Here is a 23,121-nt window from a genome sequence, read left to right as displayed (position 1 = left end):
ATACTCAATGGACAAAAGCTGAAAGCCATCCCTCTGAGGACAGGAACAAGACAAGGGTGCCCACTTTCACCACTCCTATTCAACATAGTACTGGAGGTGCTGGCCAGAGCAATTCGGCAGGAAAAAAAATGAAAGGAATCCAAATCGGTAACGAAGAAGTAAAACTCGCGTTGTTTGCAGACGACATGATCTTATACATAGAAAACCCCAAAGAATCCACAGAAAAACTATTAGAAATAATCAACAACTACAGCAAAGTAGCAGGGTATAAAATTAACGGGCCCCAAAGCATCTTGCTTCCGGCTCTCTGGGAAGCTAAGAAACAACTCGCTCTGCACAGTGCTCTAACAGCCTACCGGGAACATCTGTTACAAAGGCCTGTGAAACGCAGTTTCTTTGCATGCCAGATATGGCTGAAGTAGAACTTCTGCTCGGGGTGTGCTACATTGCCCTAGAGCTGCAAGGCACAAAGTGCTGCCTTCTTTCCAAAGGGTGAGAAGGGCCCCAAAGCATCTTGCTTCCAGCTCTTTGGGAAGCTAAGAAACAAGTCGCTCTGCACAGTGCTCTAACAGCCTACCGGGAACATCTCTTACAAGGGCCTGTGAAACGAAGTTTCTTTGCAGGCCTGACCTGGCAGAAGTAGAACATCTGCTCTGGGTGTGCTACATTGCCCTAGAGCTGCAAGGCACAAAGTGCTGCCTTCTTTCCTTAAGGGCAGATGGCCCCTAAAGCATCTTGCTTCCAGCTCTTTGGGAAGCTAAGAAACAACTCGCTCTGCACAGTGCTCTAACAGCCTACGGGGAACATCTCTTACAAAGGCCTGTGAAACGCAGTTTCTTTGCAGGTCTGATCTAGCTGAAGTAGAACTTCTGCTCTGGGTGTGCTACATTGCCCTAGAGCTGCAAGGCACAAAGTGCTGCCTTCTTTCCAAAGGGTGAGAAGGGCCCCAAAGCATCTTGCTTCCAGCTCTCTGGGAAGCTAAGAAATAAGTCGCTCTGCACAGTGCTCTTACAGCCTACCGGCAACATCTCTTACAAAGGCCTGTGAAACGAAGTTTCTTTGCAGGCCTGACCTGGCAGAAGTAGAACATCTGCTCTGGGTGTGCTACATTGCCCTAGAGCTGCAAGGCACAAAGTGCTGCCTTCTTTCCTTAAGGGCAGATGGCCCCTAAAGCATCTTGCTTCCAGCTCGTTGGGAATCTAAGAAACAACTCGCTCTGCACAGTGCTCTAACAGCCTACCGGGAACATCTCTTACAAAGGCCTGTGAAACGCAGTTTCTTTGCGGGCCTGATCTGGCTGAAGTAGAACTTCTGCTCTGGGTGTGCTACATTGCCCTAGAGCTGCAAGGCAGAAAGTGCTGCCTTCTTTCCATAGGGGCAGATGGGCCCCAAAGCATCTTTTTTTGTTTGTTTGTTTGTTTGTTTATTAATCTTACGACGGATTACAAGCTTGTGAAATTTCAGTTGTACATTTTTGTTAGTCATGTTGTGGGAACACCACTTCCCCCTCCGTGCCCTCCCCCCACCCCCCCTTTTCCCTGGTAACCACCGATCAGATCTCCTTCTCAATATACTAATTTCCACCTATGAGTGGAGTCATATAGAGTTCGTCTTTCTCTGACTGACTTATTTCGCTTAACATAATGCCCTCGAGGTCCAACCACATTGTTGTGAATCGGCCAATGTCGTCTTTTTTTATGGCTGAGTAGTATTCCATTGTGTATATATACCACATCTTCTTTATCCAATCATCAGTTTCTGGGCATGTAGGCTGGTTCCACGTCTTGGGTATTGTAAATAATGCTGCGATGAACATAGGGGTGCAACGGACTCTTGAGATATCTGATATCAGGTTCTTAGGATAGATACCCAGTAATGGGATGGCTGGGTCATAGGGTATTTCTATTTTTAACTTTTTGAGAAATCTCCATACTGTTTTCCATGGTGGCTGTACCAGTTTGCATTCCCACCAACAGTGTATGAGGGTTCCTCTTTCTCCACAACCTCTGCAACATTTGTCGTTCTTGGTTTTGGATGTTTTTGCCAATCTAACGGGGGTAAGGTGATATCTTAGTGTAGTTTTGATTTGCATTTCCCTGATGATTAGCGATGATGAACATCTTTTCATGTGTCTATTGGCCATGTTCATATCTTCTTTGGAGAAATGTCTGTTCATGTCCTCTGCCCATTTTTTGATCGGGTTGTTTGTTTTTTTGTTGTTAAGCAGTGTGAGTTCTTTGTACCTATTCTCCTCAAACTGTTCCAGAAAATTGAGAAAGATGGAGAACTCCCTAACACATTCTATGAAGCCAACATCACTCTGATCCCCAAACCTGACAAGGACAACACAAAGAAGGAGAACTACAGGCCGATATCACTGATGAACATAGATGCAAAAATCCTCAACCAAATTTTGGCAAACCGATTACAGCAATACATCAAAAAGATTATACACCATGATCAAGTGGGATTTATACCAGGGACACAGGGATGGTTCAACACCCGCAAGTCAATCAACGTGATACACTACATCAACAAAATGAAAAACAAAAACCACATGATCATCTCAATAGACGCAGAGAAAGCATTCGACAAGATCCAACACCCATTTATGATAAAAACCCTCAGTAAAACGGGTATAGAAGGAAAGTACCTCAACATAATAAAGGCCATATATGATAGACCCACAGCCAACATCATACTCAATGGACAAAAGCTGAAAGCCATCCCTCTGAGGACAGGAACAAGACAAGGGTGCCCACTTTCACCACTCCTATTCAACATAGTACTGGAGGTGCTGGCCAGAGCAATTCGGCAGGAAAAAAAATGAAAGGAATCCAAATCGGTAACGAAGAAGTAAAACTCGCGTTGTTTGCAGACGACATGATCTTATACATAGAAAACCCCAAAGAATCCACAGAAAAACTATTAGAAATAATCAACAACTACAGCAAAGTAGCAGGGTATAAAATTAACGGGCCCCAAAGCATCTTGCTTCCGGCTCTCTGGGAAGCTAAGAAACAACTCGCTCTGCACAGTGCTCTAACAGCCTACCGGGAACATCTGTTACAAAGGCCTGTGAAACGCAGTTTCTTTGCATGCCAGATATGGCTGAAGTAGAACTTCTGCTCGGGGTGTGCTACATTGCCCTAGAGCTGCAAGGCACAAAGTGCTGCCTTCTTTCCAAAGGGTGAGAAGGGCCCCAAAGCATCTTGCTTCCAGCTCTTTGGGAAGCTAAGAAACAAGTCGCTCTGCACAGTGCTCTAACAGCCTACCGGGAACATCTCTTACAAGGGCCTGTGAAACGAAGTTTCTTTGCAGGCCTGACCTGGCAGAAGTAGAACATCTGCTCTGGGTGTGCTACATTGCCCTAGAGCTGCAAGGCACAAAGTGCTGCCTTCTTTCCTTAAGGGCAGATGGCCCCTAAAGCATCTTGCTTCCAGCTCTTTGGGAAGCTAAGAAACAACTCGCTCTGCACAGTGCTCTAACAGCCTACGGGGAACATCTCTTACAAAGGCCTGTGAAACGCAGTTTCTTTGCAGGTCTGATCTAGCTGAAGTAGAACTTCTGCTCTGGGTGTGCTACATTGCCCTAGAGCTGCAAGGCACAAAGTGCTGCCTTCTTTCCAAAGGGTGAGAAGGGCCCCAAAGCATCTTGCTTCCAGCTCTCTGGGAAGCTAAGAAATAAGTCGCTCTGCACAGTGCTCTTACAGCCTACCGGCAACATCTCTTACAAAGGCCTGTGAAACGAAGTTTCTTTGCAGGCCTGACCTGGCAGAAGTAGAACATCTGCTCTGGGTGTGCTACATTGCCCTAGAGCTGCAAGGCACAAAGTGCTGCCTTCTTTCCTTAAGGGCAGATGGCCCCTAAAGCATCTTGCTTCCAGCTCGTTGGGAATCTAAGAAACAACTCGCTCTGCACAGTGCTCTAACAGCCTACCGGGAACATCTCTTACAAAGGCCTGTGAAACGCAGTTTCTTTGCGGGCCTGATCTGGCTGAAGTAGAACTTCTGCTCTGGGTGTGCTACATTGCCCTAGAGCTGCAAGGCAGAAAGTGCTGCCTTCTTTCCATAGGGGCAGATGGGCCCCAAAGCATCTTTTTTTGTTTGTTTGTTTGTTTGTTTATTAATCTTACGACGGATTACAAGCTTGTGAAATTTCAGTTGTACATTTTTGTTAGTCATGTTGTGGGAACACCACTTCCCCCTCCGTGCCCTCCCCCCACCCCCCCTTTTCCCTGGTAACCACCGATCAGATCTCCTTCTCAATATACTAATTTCCACCTATGAGTGGAGTCATATAGAGTTCGTCTTTCTCTGACTGACTTATTTCGCTTAACATAATGCCCTCGAGGTCCAACCACATTGTTGTGAATGGGCCAATGTCGTCTTTTTTTATGGCTGAGTAGTATTCCATTGTGTATATATACCACATCTTCTTTATCCAATCATCAGTTTCTGGGCATGTAGGCTGGTTCCACGTCTTGGCTATTGTAAATAATGCTGCGATGAACATAGGGGTGCAACGGACTCTTGAGATATCTGATATCAGGTTCTTAGGATAGATACCCAGTAATGGGATGGCTGGGTCATAGGGTATTTCTATTTTTAACTTTTTGAGAAATCTCCATACTGTTTTCCATGGTGGCTGTACCAGTTTGCATTCCCACCAACAGTGTATGAGGGTTCCTCTTTCTCCACAACCTCTGCAACATTTGTCGTTCTTGGTTTTGGATGTTTTTGCCAATCTAACGGGGGTAAGGTGATATCTTAGTGTAGTTTTGATTTGCATTTCCCTGATGATTAGCGATGATGAACATCTTTTCATGTGTCTATTGGCCATGTTCATATCTTCTTTGGAGAAATGTCTCTTCATGTCCTCTGCCCATTTTTTGATCGGGTTGTTTGTTTTTTTGTTGTTAAGCAGTGTGAGTTCTTTGTACCTATTCTCCTCAAACTGTTCCAGAAAATTGAGAAAGATGGAGAACTCCCTAACACATTCTATGAAGCCAACATCACTCTGATCCCCAAACCTGACAAGGACAACACAAAGAAGGAGAACTACAGGCCGATATCACTGATGAACATAGATGCAAAAATCCTCAACCAAATTTTGGCAAACCGATTACAGCAATACATCAAAAAGATTATACACCATGATCAAGTGGGATTTATACCAGGGACACAGGGATGGTTCAACACCCGCAAGTCAATCAACGTGATACACTACATCAACAAAATGAAAAACAAAAACCACATGATCATCTCAATAGACGCAGAGAAAGCATTCGACAAGATCCAACACCCATTTATGATAAAAACCCTCAGTAAAACGGGTATAGAAGGAAAGTACCTCAACATAATAAAGGCCATATATGATAGACCCACAGCCAACATCATACTCAATGGACAAAAGCTGAAAGCCATCCCTCTGAGGACAGGAACAAGACAAGGGTGCCCACTTTCACCACTCCTATTCAACATAGTACTGGAGGTGCTGGCCAGAGCAATTCGGCAGGAAAAAAAATGAAAGGAATCCAAATCGGTAACGAAGAAGTAAAACTCGCGTTGTTTGCAGACGACATGATCTTATACATAGAAAACCCCAAAGAATCCACAGAAAAACTATTAGAAATAATCAACAACTACAGCAAAGTAGCAGGGTATAAAATTAACGGGCCCCAAAGCATCTTGCTTCCGGCTCTCTGGGAAGCTAAGAAACAACTCGCTCTGCACAGTGCTCTAACAGCCTACCGGGAACATCTCTTACAAAGGCCTGTGAAACGCAGTTTCTTTGCATGCCAGATCTGGCTGAAGTAGAACTTCTGCTCGGGGTGTGCTACATTGCCCTAGAGCTGCAAGGCACAAAGTGCTGCCTTCTTTCCAAAGGGTGAGAAGGGCCCCAAAGCATCTTGCTTCCAGCTCTTTGGGAAGCTAAGAAACAAGTCGCTCTGCACAGTGCTCTAACAGCCTACCGGGAACATCTCTTACAAGGGCCTGTGAAACGAAGTTTCTTTGCAGGCCTGACCTGGCAGAAGTCGAACATCTGCTCTGGGTGTGCTACATTGCCCTAGAGCTGCAAGGCACAAAGTGCTGCCTTCTTTCCTTAAGGGCAGATGGCCCCTAAAGCATCTTGCTTCCAGCTCTTTGGGAAGCTAAGAAACAACTCGCTCTGCACAGTGCTCTAACAGCCTACGGGGAACATCTCTTACAAAGGCCTGTGAAACGCAGTTTCTTTGCAGGTCTGATCTAGCTGAAGTAGAACTTCTGCTCTGGGTGTGCTACATTGCCCTAGAGCTGCAAGGCACAAAGTGCTGCCTTCTTTCCAAAGGGTGAGAAGGGCCCCAAAGCATCTTGCTTCCAGCTCTCTGGGAAGCTAAGAAATAAGTCGCTCTGCACAGTGCTCTTACAGCCTACCGGCAACATCTCTTACAAAGGCCTGTGAAACGAAGTTTCTTTGCAGGCCTGACCTGGCAGAAGTAGAACATCTGCTCTGGGTGTGCTACATTGCCCTAGAGCTGCAAGGCACAAAGTGCTGCCTTCTTTCCTTAAGGGCAGATGGCCCCTAAAGCATCTTGCTTCCAGCTCGTTGGGAATCTAAGAAACAACTCGCTCTGCACAGTGCTCTAACAGCCTACCGGGAACATCTCTTACAAAGGCCTGTGAAACGCAGTTTCTTTGCGGGCCTGATCTGGCTGAAGTAGAACTTCTGCTCTGGGTGTGCTACATTACCCTAGAGCTGCAAGGCACAAAGTGCTGCCTTCTTTCCAAAGGGTGAGAAGGGCCCCAAAGCATCTTGCTTCCAGCTCTTTGGGAAGCTAAGAAACAACTCGCTCTGCACAGTGCTCTAACAGCCTACCGGGAACATCTCTTACAAAGGACTGTGAAACGCAGTTTCTTTGCAGGACTGACCTGGAAGAAGTAGAACATCTGCTCTGGGTGTGCTACATTGCCCTAGACCTGCAAGACACAAAGTGCTGCCTTCTTTCCAAAGGGGCAGATGAGTCTCAAAGCATTTTGCTTCCAGCTCTTTGGGAAGCTAAGAAACAACTCGCTCTGCACAGTGCTCTAACAGCCTACCGGGAACATCTCTTACAAAGGCCTGTGAAACGCAGTTTCTTTGCGGGCCTGATCTGGCTGAAGTAGAACTTCTGCTCTGGGTGTGCTACATTGCCCTAGAGCTGCAAGGCAGAAAGTGCTGTGTTCTTTCCATAGGGGCAGATGGGCCCAAAGCATCTTTTTTTGTTTGTTTGTTTGTTTGTTTATTAATCTTACGACGGATTACAAGCTTGTGAAATTTCAGTTGTACATTTTTGTTAGTCATGTTGTGGGAACACCACTTCCCCCTCCGTGCCCTCCCCCCACCCCCCCTTTTCCCTCTTAACCACCGATCAGATCTCCTTCTCAATATACTAATTTCCACCTATGAGTGGAGTCATATAGAGTTCGTCTTTCTCTGACTGACTTATTTCGCTTAACATAATGCCCTCGAGGTCCAACCACATTGATGTGAATGGGCCAATGTCGTCTTTTTTTATGGCTGAGTAGTATTCCATTGTGTATATATACCACATCTTCTTTATCCAATCATCAGTTTCTGGGCATGTAGGCTGGTTCCACGTCTTGGCTATTGTAAATAATGCTGCGATGAACATAGGGGTGCAACGGACTCTTGAGATATCTGATATCAGGTTCTTAGGATAGATACCCAGTAATGGGATGGCTGGGTCATAGGGTATTTCTATTTTTAACTTTTTGAGAAATCTCCATACTGTTTTCCATGGTGGCTGTACCAGTTTGCATTCCCACCAACAGTGTATGAGGGTTCCTCTTTCTCCACAACCTCTGCAACATTTGTCGTTCTTGGTTTTGGATGTTTTTGCCAATCTAACGGGGGTAAGGTGATATCTTAGTGTAGTTTTGATTTGCATTTCCCTGATGATTAGCGATGATGAACATCTTTTCATGTGTCTATTGGCCATGTTCATATCTTCTTTGGAGAAATGTCTCTTCATGTCCTCTGCCCATTTTTTGATCGGGTTGTTTGTTTTTTTGTTGTTAAGCAGTGTGAGTTCTTTGTACCTATTCTCCTCAAACTGTTCCAGAAAATTGAGAAAGATGGAGAACTCCCTAACACATTCTATGAAGCCAACATCACTCTGATCCCCAAACCTGACAAGGACAACACAAAGAAGGAGAACTACAGGCCGATATCACTGATGAACATAGATGCAAAAATCCTCAACCAAATTTTGGCAAACCGATTACAGCAATACATCAAAAAGATTATACACCATGATCAAGTGGGATTTATACCAGGGACACAGGGATGGTTCAACACCCGCAAGTCAATCAACGTGATACACTACATCAACAAAATGAAAAACAAAAACCACATGATCATCTCAATAGACGCAGAGAAAGCATTCGACAAGATCCAACACCCATTTATGATAAAAACCCTCAGTAAAACGGGTATAGAAGGAAAGTACCTCAACATAATAAAGGCCATATATGATAGACCCACAGCCAACATCATACTCAATGGACAAAAGCTGAAAGCCATCCCTCTGAGGACAGGAACAAGACAAGGGTGCCCACTTTCACCACTCCTATTCAACATAGTACTGGAGGTGCTGGCCAGAGCAATTCGGCAGGAAAAAAAATGAAAGGAATCCAAATCGGTAACGAAGAAGTAAAACTCGCGTTGTTTGCAGACGACATGATCTTATACATAGAAAACCCCAAAGAATCCACAGAAAAACTATTAGAAATAATCAACAACTACAGCAAAGTAGCAGGGTATAAAATTAACGGGCCCCAAAGCATCTTGCTTCCGGCTCTCTGGGAAGCTAAGAAACAACTCGCTCTGCACAGTGCTCTAACAGCCTACCGGGAACATCTCTTACAAAGGCCTGTGAAACGCAGTTTCTTTGCATGCCAGATCTGGCTGAAGTAGAACTTCTGCTCGGGGTGTGCTACATTGCCCTAGAGCTGCAAGGCACAAAGTGCTGCCTTCTTTCCAAAGGGTGAGAAGGGCCCCAAAGCATCTTGCTTCCAGCTCTTTGGGAAGCTAAGAAACAAGTCGCTCTGCACAGTGCTCTAACAGCCTACCGGGAACATCTCTTACAAGGGCCTGTGAAACGAAGTTTCTTTGCAGGCCTGACCTGGCAGAAGTCGAACATCTGCTCTGGGTGTGCTACATTGCCCTAGAGCTGCAAGGCACAAAGTGCTGCCTTCTTTCCTTAAGGGCAGATGGCCCCTAAAGCATCTTGCTTCCAGCTCTTTGGGAAGCTAAGAAACAACTCGCTCTGCACAGTGCTCTAACAGCCTACGGGGAACATCTCTTACAAAGGCCTGTGAAACGCAGTTTCTTTGCAGGTCTGATCTAGCTGAAGTAGAACTTCTGCTCTGGGTGTGCTACATTGCCCTAGAGCTGCAAGGCACAAAGTGCTGCCTTCTTTCCAAAGGGTGAGAAGGGCCCCAAAGCATCTTGCTTCCAGCTCTCTGGGAAGCTAAGAAATAAGTCGCTCTGCACAGTGCTCTTACAGCCTACCGGCAACATCTCTTACAAAGGCCTGTGAAACGAAGTTTCTTTGCAGGCCTGACCTGGCAGAAGTAGAACATCTGCTCTGGGTGTGCTACATTGCCCTAGAGCTGCAAGGCACAAAGTGCTGCCTTCTTTCCTTAAGGGCAGATGGCCCCTAAAGCATCTTGCTTCCAGCTCGTTGGGAATCTAAGAAACAACTCGCTCTGCACAGTGCTCTAACAGCCTACCGGGAACATCTCTTACAAAGGCCTGTGAAACGCAGTTTCTTTGCGGGCCTGATCTGGCTGAAGTAGAACTTCTGCTCTGGGTGTGCTACATTACCCTAGAGCTGCAAGGCACAAAGTGCTGCCTTCTTTCCAAAGGGTGAGAAGGGCCCCAAAGCATCTTGCTTCCAGCTCTTTGGGAAGCTAAGAAACAACTCGCTCTGCACAGTGCTCTAACAGCCTACCGGGAACATCTCTTACAAAGGACTGTGAAACGCAGTTTCTTTGCAGGACTGACCTGGAAGAAGTAGAACATCTGCTCTGGGTGTGCTACATTGCCCTAGACCTGCAAGACACAAAGTGCTGCCTTCTTTCCAAAGGGGCAGATGAGTCTCAAAGCATTTTGCTTCCAGCTCTTTGGGAAGCTAAGAAACAACTCGCTCTGCACAGTGCTCTAACAGCCTACCGGGAACATCTCTTACAAAGGCCTGTGAAACGCAGTTTCTTTGCGGGCCTGATCTGGCTGAAGTAGAACTTCTGCTCTGGGTGTGCTACATTGCCCTAGAGCTGCAAGGCAGAAAGTGCTGTGTTCTTTCCATAGGGGCAGATGGGCCCAAAGCATCTTTTTTTGTTTGTTTGTTTGTTTGTTTATTAATCTTACGACGGATTACAAGCTTGTGAAATTTCAGTTGTACATTTTTGTTAGTCATGTTGTGGGAACACCACTTCCCCCTCCGTGCCCTCCCCCCACCCCCCCTTTTCCCTCTTAACCACCGATCAGATCTCCTTCTCAATATACTAATTTCCACCTATGAGTGGAGTCATATAGAGTTCGTCTTTCTCTGACTGACTTATTTCGCTTAACATAATGCCCTCGAGGTCCAACCACATTGATGTGAATGGGCCAATGTCGTCTTTTTTTATGGCTGAGTAGTATTCCATTGTGTATATATACCACATCTTCTTTATCCAATCATCAGTTTCTGGGCATGTAGGCTGGTTCCACGTCTTGGCTATTGTAAATAATGCTGCGATGAACATAGGGGTGCAACGGACTCTTGAGATATCTGATATCAGGTTCTTAGGATAGATACCCAGTAATGGGATGGCTGGGTCATAGGGTATTTCTATTTTTAACTTTTTGAGAAATCTCCATACTGTTTTCCATGGTGGCTGTACCAGTTTGCATTCCCACCAACAGTGTATGAGGGTTCCTCTTTCTCCACAACCTCTGCAACATTTGTCGTTCTTGGTTTTGGATGTTTTTGCCAATCTAACGGGGGTAAGGTGATATCTTAGTGTAGTTTTGATTTGCATTTCCCTGATGATTAGCGATGATGAACATCTTTTCATGTGTCTATTGGCCATGTTCATATCTTCTTTGGAGAAATGTCTGTTCATGTCCTCTGCCCATTTTTTGATCGGGTTGTTTGTTTTTTTGTTGTTAAGCAGTGTGAGTTCTTTGTAACTATTCTCCTCAAACTGTTCCAGAAAATTGAGAAAGATGGAGAACTCCCTAACACATTCTATGAAGCCAACATCACTCTGATCCCCAAACCTGACAAGGACAACACAAAGAAGGAGAACTACAGGCCGATATCACTGATGAACATAGATGCAAAAATCCTCAACCAAATTTTGGCAAACCGATTACAGCAATACATCAAAAAGATTATACACCATGATCAAGTGGGATTTATACCAGGGACACAGGGATGGTTCAACACCCGCAAGTCAATCAACGTGATACACTACATCAACAAAATGAAAAACAAAAACCACATGATCATCTTAATAGACGCAGAGAAAGCATTCGACAAGATCCAACACCCATTTATGATAAAAACCCTCAGTAAAACGGGTATAGAAGGAAAGTACCTCAACATAATAAAGGCCATATATGATAGACCCACAGCCAACATCATACTCAATGGACAAAAGCTGAAAGCCATCCCTCTGAGGACAGGAACAAGACAAGGGTGCCCACTTTCACCACTCCTATTCAACATAGTACTGGAGGTGCTGGCCAGAGCAATTCGGCAGGAAAAAAAATGAAAGGAATCCAAATCGGTAACGAAGAAGTAAAACTCGCGTTGTTTGCAGACGACATGATCTTATACATAGAAAACCCCAAAGAATCCACAGAAAAACTATTAGAAATAATCAACAACTACAGCAAAGTAGCAGGGTATAAAATTAACGGGCCCCAAAGCATCTTGCTTCCGGCTCTCTGGGAAGCTAAGAAACAACTCGCTCTGCACAGTGCTCTAACAGCCTACCGGGAACATCTGTTACAAAGGCCTGTGAAACGCAGTTTCTTTGCATGCCAGATCTGGCTGAAGTAGAACTTCTGCTCGGGGTGTGCTACATTGCCCTAGAGCTGCAAGGCACAAAGTGCTGCCTTCTTTCCAAAGGGTGAGAAGGGCCCCAAAGCATCTTGCTTCCAGCTCTTTGGGAAGCTAAGAAACAAGTCGCTCTGCACAGTGCTCTAACAGCCTACCGGGAACATCTCTTACAAGGGCCTGTGAAACGAAGTTTCTTTGCAGGCCTGACCTGGCAGAAGTCGAACATCTGCTCTGGGTGTGCTACATTGCCCTAGAGCTGCAAGGCACAAAGTGCTGCCTTCTTTCCTTAAGGGCAGATGGCCCCTAAAGCATCTTGCTTCCAGCTCTTTGGGAAGCTAAGAAACAACTCGCTCTGCACAGTGCTCTAACAGCCTACGGGGAACATCTCTTACAAAGGCCTGTGAAACGCAGTTTCTTTGCAGGTCTGATCTAGCTGAAGTAGAACTTCTGCTCTGGGTGTGCTACATTGCCCTAGAGCTGCAAGGCACAAAGTGCTGCCTTCTTTCCAAAGGGTGAGAAGGGCCCCAAAGCATCTTGCTTCCAGCTCTCTGGGAAGCTAAGAAATAAGTCGCTCTGCACAGTGCTCTTACAGCCTACCGGCAACATCTCTTACAAAGGCCTGTGAAACGAAGTTTCTTTGCAGGCCTGACCTGGCAGAAGTAGAACATCTGCTCTGGGTGTGCTACATTGCCCTAGAGCTGCAAGGCACAAAGTGCTGCCTTCTTTCCTTAAGGGCAGATGGCCCCTAAAGCATCTTGCTTCCAGCTCGTTGGGAATCTAAGAAACAACTCGCTCTGCACAGTGCTCTAACAGCCTACCGGGAACATCTCTTACAAAGGCCTGTGAAACGCAGTTTCTTTGCGGGCCTGATCTGGCTGAAGTAGAACTTCTGCTCTGGGTGTGCTACATTACCCTAGAGCTGCAAGGCACAAAGTGCTGCCTTCTTTCCAAAGGGTGAGAAGGGCCCCAAAGCATCTTGCTTCCAGCTCTTTGGGAAGCTAAGAAACAACTCGCTCTGCACAGTGCTCTAACAGCCTACCGGGAACATCTCTTACAAAGGACTGTGAAACGCAGTTTCTTTGCAGGACTGACCTGGAAGAAGTAGAACATCTGCTCTGGGTGTGCTACATTGCCCTAGACCTGCAAGACACAAAGTGCTGCCTTCTTTCCAAAGGGGCAGATGAGTCTCAAAGCATTTTGCTTCCAGCTCTTTGGGAAGCTAAGAAACAACTCGCTCTGCACAGTGCTCTAACAGCCTACCGGGAACATCTCTTACAAAGGCCTGTGAAACGCAGTTTCTTTGCGGGCCTGATCTGGCTGAAGTAGAACTTCTGCTCTGGGTGTGCTACATTGCCCTAGAGCTGCAAGGCAGAAAGTGCTGTGTTCTTTCCATAGGGGCAGATGGGCCCAAAGCATCTTTTTTTGTTTGTTTGTTTGTTTGTTTATTAATCTTACGACGGATTACAAGCTTGTGAAATTTCAGTTGTACATTTTTGTTAGTCATGTTGTGGGAACACCACTTCCCCCTCCGTGCCCTCCCCCCACCCCCCCTTTTCCCTCTTAACCACCGATCAGATCTCCTTCTCAATATACTAATTTCCACCTATGAGTGGAGTCATATAGAGTTCGTCTTTCTCTGACTGACTTATTTCGCTTAACATAATGCCCTCGAGGTCCAACCACATTGATGTGAATGGGCCAATGTCGTCTTTTTTTATGGCTGAGTAGTATTCCATTGTGTATATATACCACATCTTCTTTATCCAATCATCAGTTTCTGGGCATGTAGGCTGGTTCCACGTCTTGGCTATTGTAAATAATGCTGCGATGAACATAGGGGTGCAACGGACTCTTGAGATATCTGATATCAGGTTCTTAGGATAGATACCCAGTAATGGGATGGCTGGGTCATAGGGTATTTCTATTTTTAACTTTTTGAGAAATCTCCATACTGTTTTCCATGGTGGCTGTACCAGTTTGCATTCCCACCAACAGTGTATGAGGGTTCCTCTTTCTCCACAACCTCTGCAACATTTGTCGTTCTTGGTTTTGGATGTTTTTGCCAATCTAACGGGGGTAAGGTGATATCTTAGTGTAGTTTTGATTTGCATTTCCCTGATGATTAGCGATGATGAACATCTTTTCATGTGTCTATTGGCCATGTTCATATCTTCTTTGGAGAAATGTCTGTTCATGTCCTCTGCCCATTTTTTGATCGGGTTGTTTGTTTTTTTGTTGTTAAGCAGTGTGAGTTCTTTGTAACTATTCTCCTCAAACTGTTCCAGAAAATTGAGAAAGATGGAGAACTCCCTAACACATTCTATGAAGCCAACATCACTCTGATCCCCAAACCTGACAAGGACAACACAAAGAAGGAGAACTACAGGCCGATATCACTGATGAACATAGATGCAAAAATCCTCAACCAAATTTTGGCAAACCGATTACAGCAATACATCAAAAAGATTATACACCATGATCAAGTGGGATTTATACCAGGGACACAGGGATGGTTCAACACCCGCAAGTCAATCAACGTGATACACTACATCAACAAAATGAAAAACAAAAACCACATGATCATCTTAATAGACGCAGAGAAAGCATTCGACAAGATCCAACACCCATTTATGATAAAAACCCTCAGTAAAACGGGTATAGAAGGAAAGTACCTCAACATAATAAAGGCCATATATGATAGACCCACAGCCAACATCATACTCAATGGACAAAAGCTGAAAGCCATCCCTCTGAGGACAGGAACAAGACAAGGGTGCCCACTTTCACCACTCCTATTCAACATAGTACTGGAGGTGCTGGCCAGAGCAATTCGGCAGGAAAAAAAATGAAAGGAATCCAAATCGGTAACGAAGAAGTAAAACTCGCGTTGTTTGCAGACGACATGATCTTATACATAGAAAACCCCAAAGAATCCACAGAAAAACTATTAGAAATAATCAACAACTACAGCAAAGTAGCAGGGTATAAAATTAACGGGCCCCAAAGCATCTTGCTTCCGGCTCTCTGGGAAGCTAAGAAACAACTCGCTCTGCACAGTGCTCTAACAGCCTACCGGGAACATCTGTTACAAAGGCCTGTGAAACGCAGTTTCTTTGCATGCCAGATATGGCTGAAGTAGAACTTCTGCTCGGGGTGTGCTACATTGCCCTAGAGCTGCAAGGCACAAAGTGCTGCCTTCTTTCCAAAGGGTGAGAAGGGCCCCAAAGCATCTTGCTTCCAGCTCTTTGGGAAGCTAAGAAACAAGTCGCTCTGCACAGTGCTCTAACAGCCTACCGGGAACATCTCTTACAAGGGCCTGTGAAACGAAGTTTCTTTGCAGGCCTGACCTGGCAGAAGTAGAACATCTGCTCTGGGTGTGCTACATTGCCCTAGAGCTGCAAGGCACAAAGTGCTGCCTTCTTTCCTTAAGGGCAGATGGCCCCTAAAGCATCTTGCTTCCAGCTCTTTGGGAAGCTAAGAAACAACTCGCTCTGCACAGTGCTCTAACAGCCTACGGGGAACATCTCTTACAAAGGCCTGTGAAACGCAGTTTCTTTGCAGGTCTGATCTAGCTGAAGTAGAACTTCTGCTCTGGGTGTGCTACATTGCCCTAGAGCTGCAAGGCACAAAGTGCTGCCTTCTTTCCAAAGGGTGAGAAGGGCCCCAAAGCATCTTGCTTCCAGCTCTCTGGGAAGCTAAGAAATAAGTCGCTCTGCACAGTGCTCTTACAGCCTACCGGCAACATCTCTTACAAAGGCCTGTGAAACGAAGTTTCTTTGCAGGCCTGACCTGGCAGAAGTAGAACATCTGCTCTGGGTGTGCTACATTGCCCTAGAGCTGCAAGGCACAAAGTGCTGCCTTCTTTCCTTAAGGGCAGATGGCCCCTAAAGCATCTTGCTTCCAGCTCGTTGGGAATCTAAGAAACAACTCGCTCTGCACAGTGCTCTAACAGCCTACCGGGAACATCTCTTACAAAGGCCTGTGAAACGCAGTTTCTTTGCGGGCCTGATCTGGCTGAAGTAGAACTTCTGCTCTGGGTGTGCTACATTGCCCTAGAGCTGCAAGGCAGAAAGTGCTGCCTTCTTTCCATAGGGGCAGATGGGCCCCAAAGCATCTTTTTTTGTTTGTTTGTTTGTTTGTTTATTAATCTTACGACGGATTACAAGCTTGTGAAATTTCAGTTGTACATTTTTGTTAGTCATGTTGTGGGAACACCACTTCCCCCTCCGTGCCCTCCCCCCACCCCCCCTTTTCCCTGGTAACCACCGATCAGATCTCCTTCTCAATATACTAATTTCCACCTATGAGTGGAGTCATATAGAGTTCGTCTTTCTCTGACTGACTTATTTCGCTTAACATAATGCCCTCGAGGTCCAACCACATTGTTGTGAATGGGCCAATGTCGTCTTTTTTTATGGCTGAGTAGTATTCCATTGTGTATATATACCACATCTTCTTTATCCAATCATCAGTTTCTGGGCATGTAGGCTGGTTCCACGTCTTGGCTATTGTAAATAATGCTGCGATGAACATAGGGGTGCAACGGACTCTTGAGATATCTGATATCAGGTTCTTAGGATAGATACCCAGTAATGGGATGGCTGGGTCATAGGGTATTTCTATTTTTAACTTTTTGAGAAATCTCCATACTGTTTTCCATGGTGGCTGTACCAGTTTGCATTCCCACCAACAGTGTATGAGGGTTCCTCTTTCTCCACAACCTCTGCAACATTTGTCGTTCTTGGTTTTGGATGTTTTTGCCAATCTAACGGGGGTAAGGTGATATCTTAGTGTAGTTTTGATTTGCATTTCCCTGATGATTAGCGATGATGAACATCTTTTCATGTGTCTATTGGCCATGTTCATATCTTCTTTGGAGAAATGTCTCTTCATGTCCTCTGCCCATTTTTTGATCGGGTTGTTTGTTTTTTTGTTGTTAAGCAGTGTGAGTTCTTTGTACCTATTCTCCTCAAACTGTTCCAGAAAATTGAGAAAGATGGAGAACTCCCTAACACATTCTATGAAGCCAACATCACTCTGATCCCCAAACCTGACAAGGACAACACAAAGAAGGAGAACTACAGGCCGATATCACTGATGAACATAGATGCAAAAATCCTCAACCAAATTTTGGCAAACCGATTACAGCAATACATCAAAAAGATTATACACCATGATCAAGTGGGATTTATACCAGGGACACAGGGATGGTTCAACACCCGCAAGTCAATCAACGTGATACACTACATCAACAAAATGAAAAACAAAAACCACATGATCATCTCAATAGACGCAGAGAAAGCATTCGACAAGATCCAACACCCATTTATGATAAAAACCCTCAGTAAAACGGGTATAGAAGGAAAGTACCTCAACATAATAAAGGCCATATATGATAGACCCACAGCCAACATCATACTCAATGGACAAAAGCTGAAAGCCATCCCTCTGAGGACAGGAACAAGACAAGGGTGCCCACTTTCACCACTCCTATTCAACATAGTACTGGAGGTGCTGGCCAGAGCAATTCGGCAGGAAAAAAAATGAAAGGAATCCAAATCGGTAACGAAGAAGTAAAACTCGCGTTGTTTGCAGACGACATGATCTTATACATAGAAAACCCCAAAGAATCCACAGAAAAACTATTAGAAATAATCAACAACTACAGCAAAGTAGCAGGGTATAAAATTAACGGGCCCCAAAGCATCTTGCTTCCGGCTCTCTGGGAAGCTAAGAAACAACTCGCTCTGCACAGTGCTCTAACAGCCTACCGGGAACATCTCTTACAAAGGCCTGTGAAACGCAGTTTCTTTGCATGCCAGATCTGGCTGAAGTAGAACTTCTGCTCGGGGTGTGCTACATTGCCCTAGAGCTGCAAGGCACAAAGTGCTGCCTTCTTTCCAAAGGGTGAGAAGGGCCCCAAAGCATCTTGCTTCCAGCTCTTTGGGAAGCTAAGAAACAAGTCGCTCTGCACAGTGCTCTAACAGCCTACCGGGAACATCTCTTACAAGGGCCTGTGAAACGAAGTTTCTTTGCAGGCCTGACCTGGCAGAAGTCGAACATCTGCTCTGGGTGTGCTACATTGCCCTAGAGCTGCAAGGCACAAAGTGCTGCCTTCTTTCCTTAAGGGCAGATGGCCCCTAAAGCATCTTGCTTCCAGCTCTTTGGGAAGCTAAGAAACAACTCGCTCTGCACAGTGCTCTAACAGCCTACGGGGAACATCTCTTACAAAGGCCTGTGAAACGCAGTTTCTTTGCAGGTCTGATCTAGCTGAAGTAGAACTTCTGCTCTGGGTGTGCTACATTGCCCTAGAGCTGCAAGGCACAAAGTGCTGCCTTCTTTCCAAAGGGTGAGAAGGGCCCCAAAGCATCTTGCTTCCAGCTCTCTGGGAAGCTAAGAAATAAGTCGCTCTGCACAGTGCTCTTACAGCCTACCGGCAACATCTCTTACAAAGGCCTGTGAAACGAAGTTTCTTTGCAGGCCTGACCTGGCAGAAGTAGAACATCTGCTCTGGGTGTGCTACATTGCCCTAGAGCTGCAAGGCACAAAGTGCTGCCTTCTTTCCTTAAGGGCAGATGGCCCCTAAAGCATCTTGCTTCCAGCTCGTTGGGAATCTAAGAAACAACTCGCTCTGCACAGTGCTCTAACAGCCTACCGGGAACATCTCTTACAAAGGCCTGTGAAACGCAGTTTCTTTGCGGGCCTGATCTGGCTGAAGTAGAACTTCTGCTCTGGGTGTGCTACATTACCCTAGAGCTGCAAGGCACAAAGTGCTGCCTTCTTTCCAAAGGGTGAGAAGGGCCCCAAAGCATCTTGCTTCCAGCTCTTTGGGAAGCTAAGAAACAACTCGCTCTGCACAGTGCTCTAACAGCCTACCGGGAACATCTCTTACAAAGGACTGTGAAACGCAGTTTCTTTGCAGGACTGACCTGGAAGAAGTAGAACATCTGCTCTGGGTGTGCTACATTGCCCTAGACCTGCAAGACACAAAGTGCTGCCTTCTTTCCAAAGGGGCAGATGAGTCTCAAAGCATTTTGCTTCCAGCTCTTTGGGAAGCTAAGAAACAACTCGCTCTGCACAGTGCTCTAACAGCCTACCGGGAACATCTCTTACAAAGGCCTGTGAAACGCAGTTTCTTTGCGGGCCTGATCTGGCTGAAGTAGAACTTCTGCTCTGGGTGTGCTACATTGCCCTAGAGCTGCAAGGCAGAAAGTGCTGCGTTCTTTCCATAGGGGCAGATGGGCCCCAAAGCATCTTTTTTTGTTTGTTTGTTTGTTTGTTTATTAATCTTACGACGGATTACAAGCTTGTGAAATTTCAGTTGTACATTTTTGTTAGTCATGTTGTGGGAACACCACTTCCCCCTCCGTGCCCTCCCCCCACCCCCCCTTTTCCCTGGTAACCACCGATCAGATCTCCTTCTCAATATACTAATTTCCACCTATGAGTGGAGTCATATAGAGTTCGTGTTTCTCTGACTGACTTATTTCGCTTAACATAATGCCCTCGAGGTCCAACCACATTGTTGTGAAGGGGCCAATGTCGTCTTTTTTTATGGCTGAGTAGTATTCCATTGTGTATATATACCACATCTTCTTTATCCAATCATCAGTTTCTGGGCATGTAGGCTGGTTCCACGTCTTGGCTATTGTAAATAATGCTGCGATGAACATAGGGGTGCAACGGACTCTTGAGATATCTGATATCAGGTTCTTAGGATAGATACCCAGTAATGGGATGGCTGGGTCATAGGGTATTTCTATTTTTAACTTTTTGAGAAATCTCCATACTGTTTTCCATGGTGGCTGTACCAGTTTGCATTCCCACCAACAGTGTATGAGGGTTCCTCTTTCTCCACAACCTCTGCAACATTTGTCGTTCTTGGTTTTGGATGTTTTTGCCAATCTAACGGGGGTAAGGTGATATCTTAGTGTAGTTTTGATTTGCATTTCCCTGATGATTAGCGATGATGAACATCTTTTCATGTGTCTATTGGCCATGTTCATATCTTCTTTGGAGAAATGTCTCTTCATGTCCTCTGCCCATTTTTTGATCGGGTTGTTTGTTTTTTTGTTGTTAAGCAGTGTGAGTTCTTTGTACCTATTCTCCTCAAACTGTTCCAGAAAATTGAGAAAGATGGAGAACTCCCTAACACATTCTATGAAGCCAACATCACTCTGATCCCCAAACCTGACAAGGACAACACAAAGAAGGAGAACTACAGGCCGATATCACTGATGAACATAGATGCAAAAATCCTCAACCAAATTTTGGCAAACCGATTACAGCAATACATCAAAAAGATTATACACCATGATCAAGTGGGATTTATACCAGGGACACAGGGATGGTTCAACACCCGCAAGTCAATCAACGTGATACACTACATCAACAAAATGAAAAACAAAAACCACATGATCATCTCAATAGACGCAGAGAAAGCATTCGACAAGATCCAACACCCATTTATGATAAAAACCCTCAGTAAAACGGGTATAGAAGGAAAGTACCTCAACATAATAAAGGCCATATATGATAGACCCACAGCCAACATCATACTCAATGGACAAAAGCTGAAAGCCATCCCTCTGAGGACAGGAACAAGACAAGGGTGCCCACTTTCACCACTCCTATTCAACATAGTACTGGAGGTGCTGGCCAGAGCAATTCGGCAGGAAAAAAAATGAAAGGAATCCAAATCGGTAACGAAGAAGTAAAACTCGCGTTGTTTGCAGACGACATGATCTTATACATAGAAAACCCCAAAGAATCCACAGAAAAACTATTAGAAATAATCAACAACTACAGCAAAGTAGCAGGGTATAAAATTAACGGGCCCCAAAGCATCTTGCTTCCGGCTCTCTGGGAAGCTAAGAAACAACTCGCTCTTCACAGTGCTCTAACAGCCTACCGGGAACATCTGTTACAAAGGCCTGTGAAACGCAGTTTCTTTGCATGCCAGATCTGGCTGAAGTAGAACTTCTGCTCGGGGTGTGCTACATTGCCCTAGAGCTGCAAGGCACAAAGTGCTGCCTTCTTTCCAAAGGGTGAGAAGGGCCCCAAAGCATCTTGCTTCCATCTCTCTGGGAAGCTAAGAAATAAGTCGCTCTGCACAGTGCTCTTACAGCCTACCGGCAACATCTCTTACAAAGGCCTGTGAAACGAAGTTTCTTTGCAGGCCTGACCTGGCAGAAGTAGAACATCTGCTCTGGGTGTGCTACATTGCCCTAGAGCTGCAAGGCACAAAGTGCTGCCTTCTTTCCTTAAGGGCAGATGGCCCCTAAAGCATCTTGCTTCCAGCTCTTTGGGAAGCTAAGAAACAACTCGCTCTGCACAGTGCTCTAACAGCCTACGGGGAACATCTCTTACAAAGGCCTGTGAAACGCAGTTTATTTGCAGGTCTGATCTAGCTGAAGTAGAACTTCTGCTCTGGGTGTGCTACATTGCCCTAGAGCTGCAAGGCACAAAGTGCTGCCTTCTTTCCAAAGGGTGAGAAGGGCCCCAAAGCATCTTGCTTCCAGCTCTCTGGGAAGCTAAGAAATAAGTCGCTCTGCACAGTGCTCTTACAGCCTACCGGCAACATCTCTTACAAAGGCCTGTGAAACGAAGTTTCTTTGCAGGCCTGACCTGGCAGAAGTAGAACATCTGCTCTGGGTGTGCTACATTGCCCTAGAGCTGCAAGGCACAAAGTGCTGCCTTCTTTCCTTAAGGGCAGATGGCCCCTAAAGCATCTTGCTTCCAGCTCATTGGGAATCTAAGAAACAACTCGCTCTGCACAGTGCTCTAACAGCCTACCGGGAACATCTCTTACAAAGGCCTGTGAAACGCAGTTTCTTTGCGGGCCTGATCTGGCTGAAGTAGAACTTCTGCTCTGGGTGTGCTACATTACCCTAGAGCTGCAAGGCACAAAGTGCTGCCTTCTTTCCAAAGGGTGAGAAGGGCCCCAAAGCATCTTGCTTCCAGCTCTTTGGGAAGCTAAGAAACAACTCGCTCTGCACAGTGCTCTAACAGCCTACCGGGAACATCTCTTACAAAGGACTGTGAAACGCAGTTTCTTTGCAGGACTGACCTGGAAGAAGTAGAACATCTGCTCTGGGTGTGCTACATTGCCCTAGACCTGCAAGACACAAAGTGCTGCCTTCTTTCCAAAGGGGCAGATGAGTCTCAAAGCATTTTGCTTCCAGCTCTTTGGGAAGCTAAGAAACAACTCGCTCTGCACAGTGCTCTAACAGCCTACCGGGAACATCTCTTACAAAGGCCTGTGAAACGCAGTTTCTTTGCGGGCCTGATCTGGCTGAAGTAGAACTTCTGCTCTGGGTGTGCTACATTGCCCTAGAGCTGCAAGGCAGAAAGTGCTGCGTTCTTTCCATAGGGGCAGATGGGCCCCAAAGCATCTTTTTTTGTTTGTTTGTTTGTTTGTTTATTAATCTTACGACGGATTACAAGCTTGTGAAATTTCAGTTGTACATTTTTGTTAGTCATGTTGTGGGAACACCACTTCCCCCTCCGTGCCCTCCCCCCACCCCCCCTTTTCCCTGGTAACCACCCATCAGAACTCCTTCTCAATATACTAATTTCCACCTATGAGTGGAGTCATATAGAGTTCGTCTTTCTCTGACTGACTTATTTCGCTTAACATAATGCCCTCGAGGTCCAACCACATTGTTGTGAATGGGCCAATGTCGTCTTTTTTTATGGCTGAGTAGTATTCCATTGTGTATATATACCACATCTTCTTTATCCAATCATCAGTTTCTGGGCATGTAGGCTGGTTCCACGTCTTGGCTATTGTAAATAATGCTGCGATGAACATAGGGGTGCAACGGACTCTTGAGATATCTGATATCAGGTTCTTAGGATAGATACCCAGTAATGGGATGGCTGGGTCATAGGGTATTTCTATTTTTAACTTTTTGAGAAATCTCCATACTGTTTTCCATGGTGGCTGTACCAGTTTGCATTCCCACCAACAGTGTATGAGGGTTCCTCTTTCTCCACAACCTCTGCAACATTTGTCGTTCTTGG

Source organism: Equus asinus, chromosome 1 (genome assembly GCF_041296235.1).
Source record: "Equus asinus isolate D_3611 breed Donkey chromosome 1, EquAss-T2T_v2, whole genome shotgun sequence".
NCBI classification, from domain to species: Eukaryota; Metazoa; Chordata; class Mammalia; order Perissodactyla; family Equidae; genus Equus; species Equus asinus.
Note: the sequence above shows the minus strand (reverse complement) of the source record.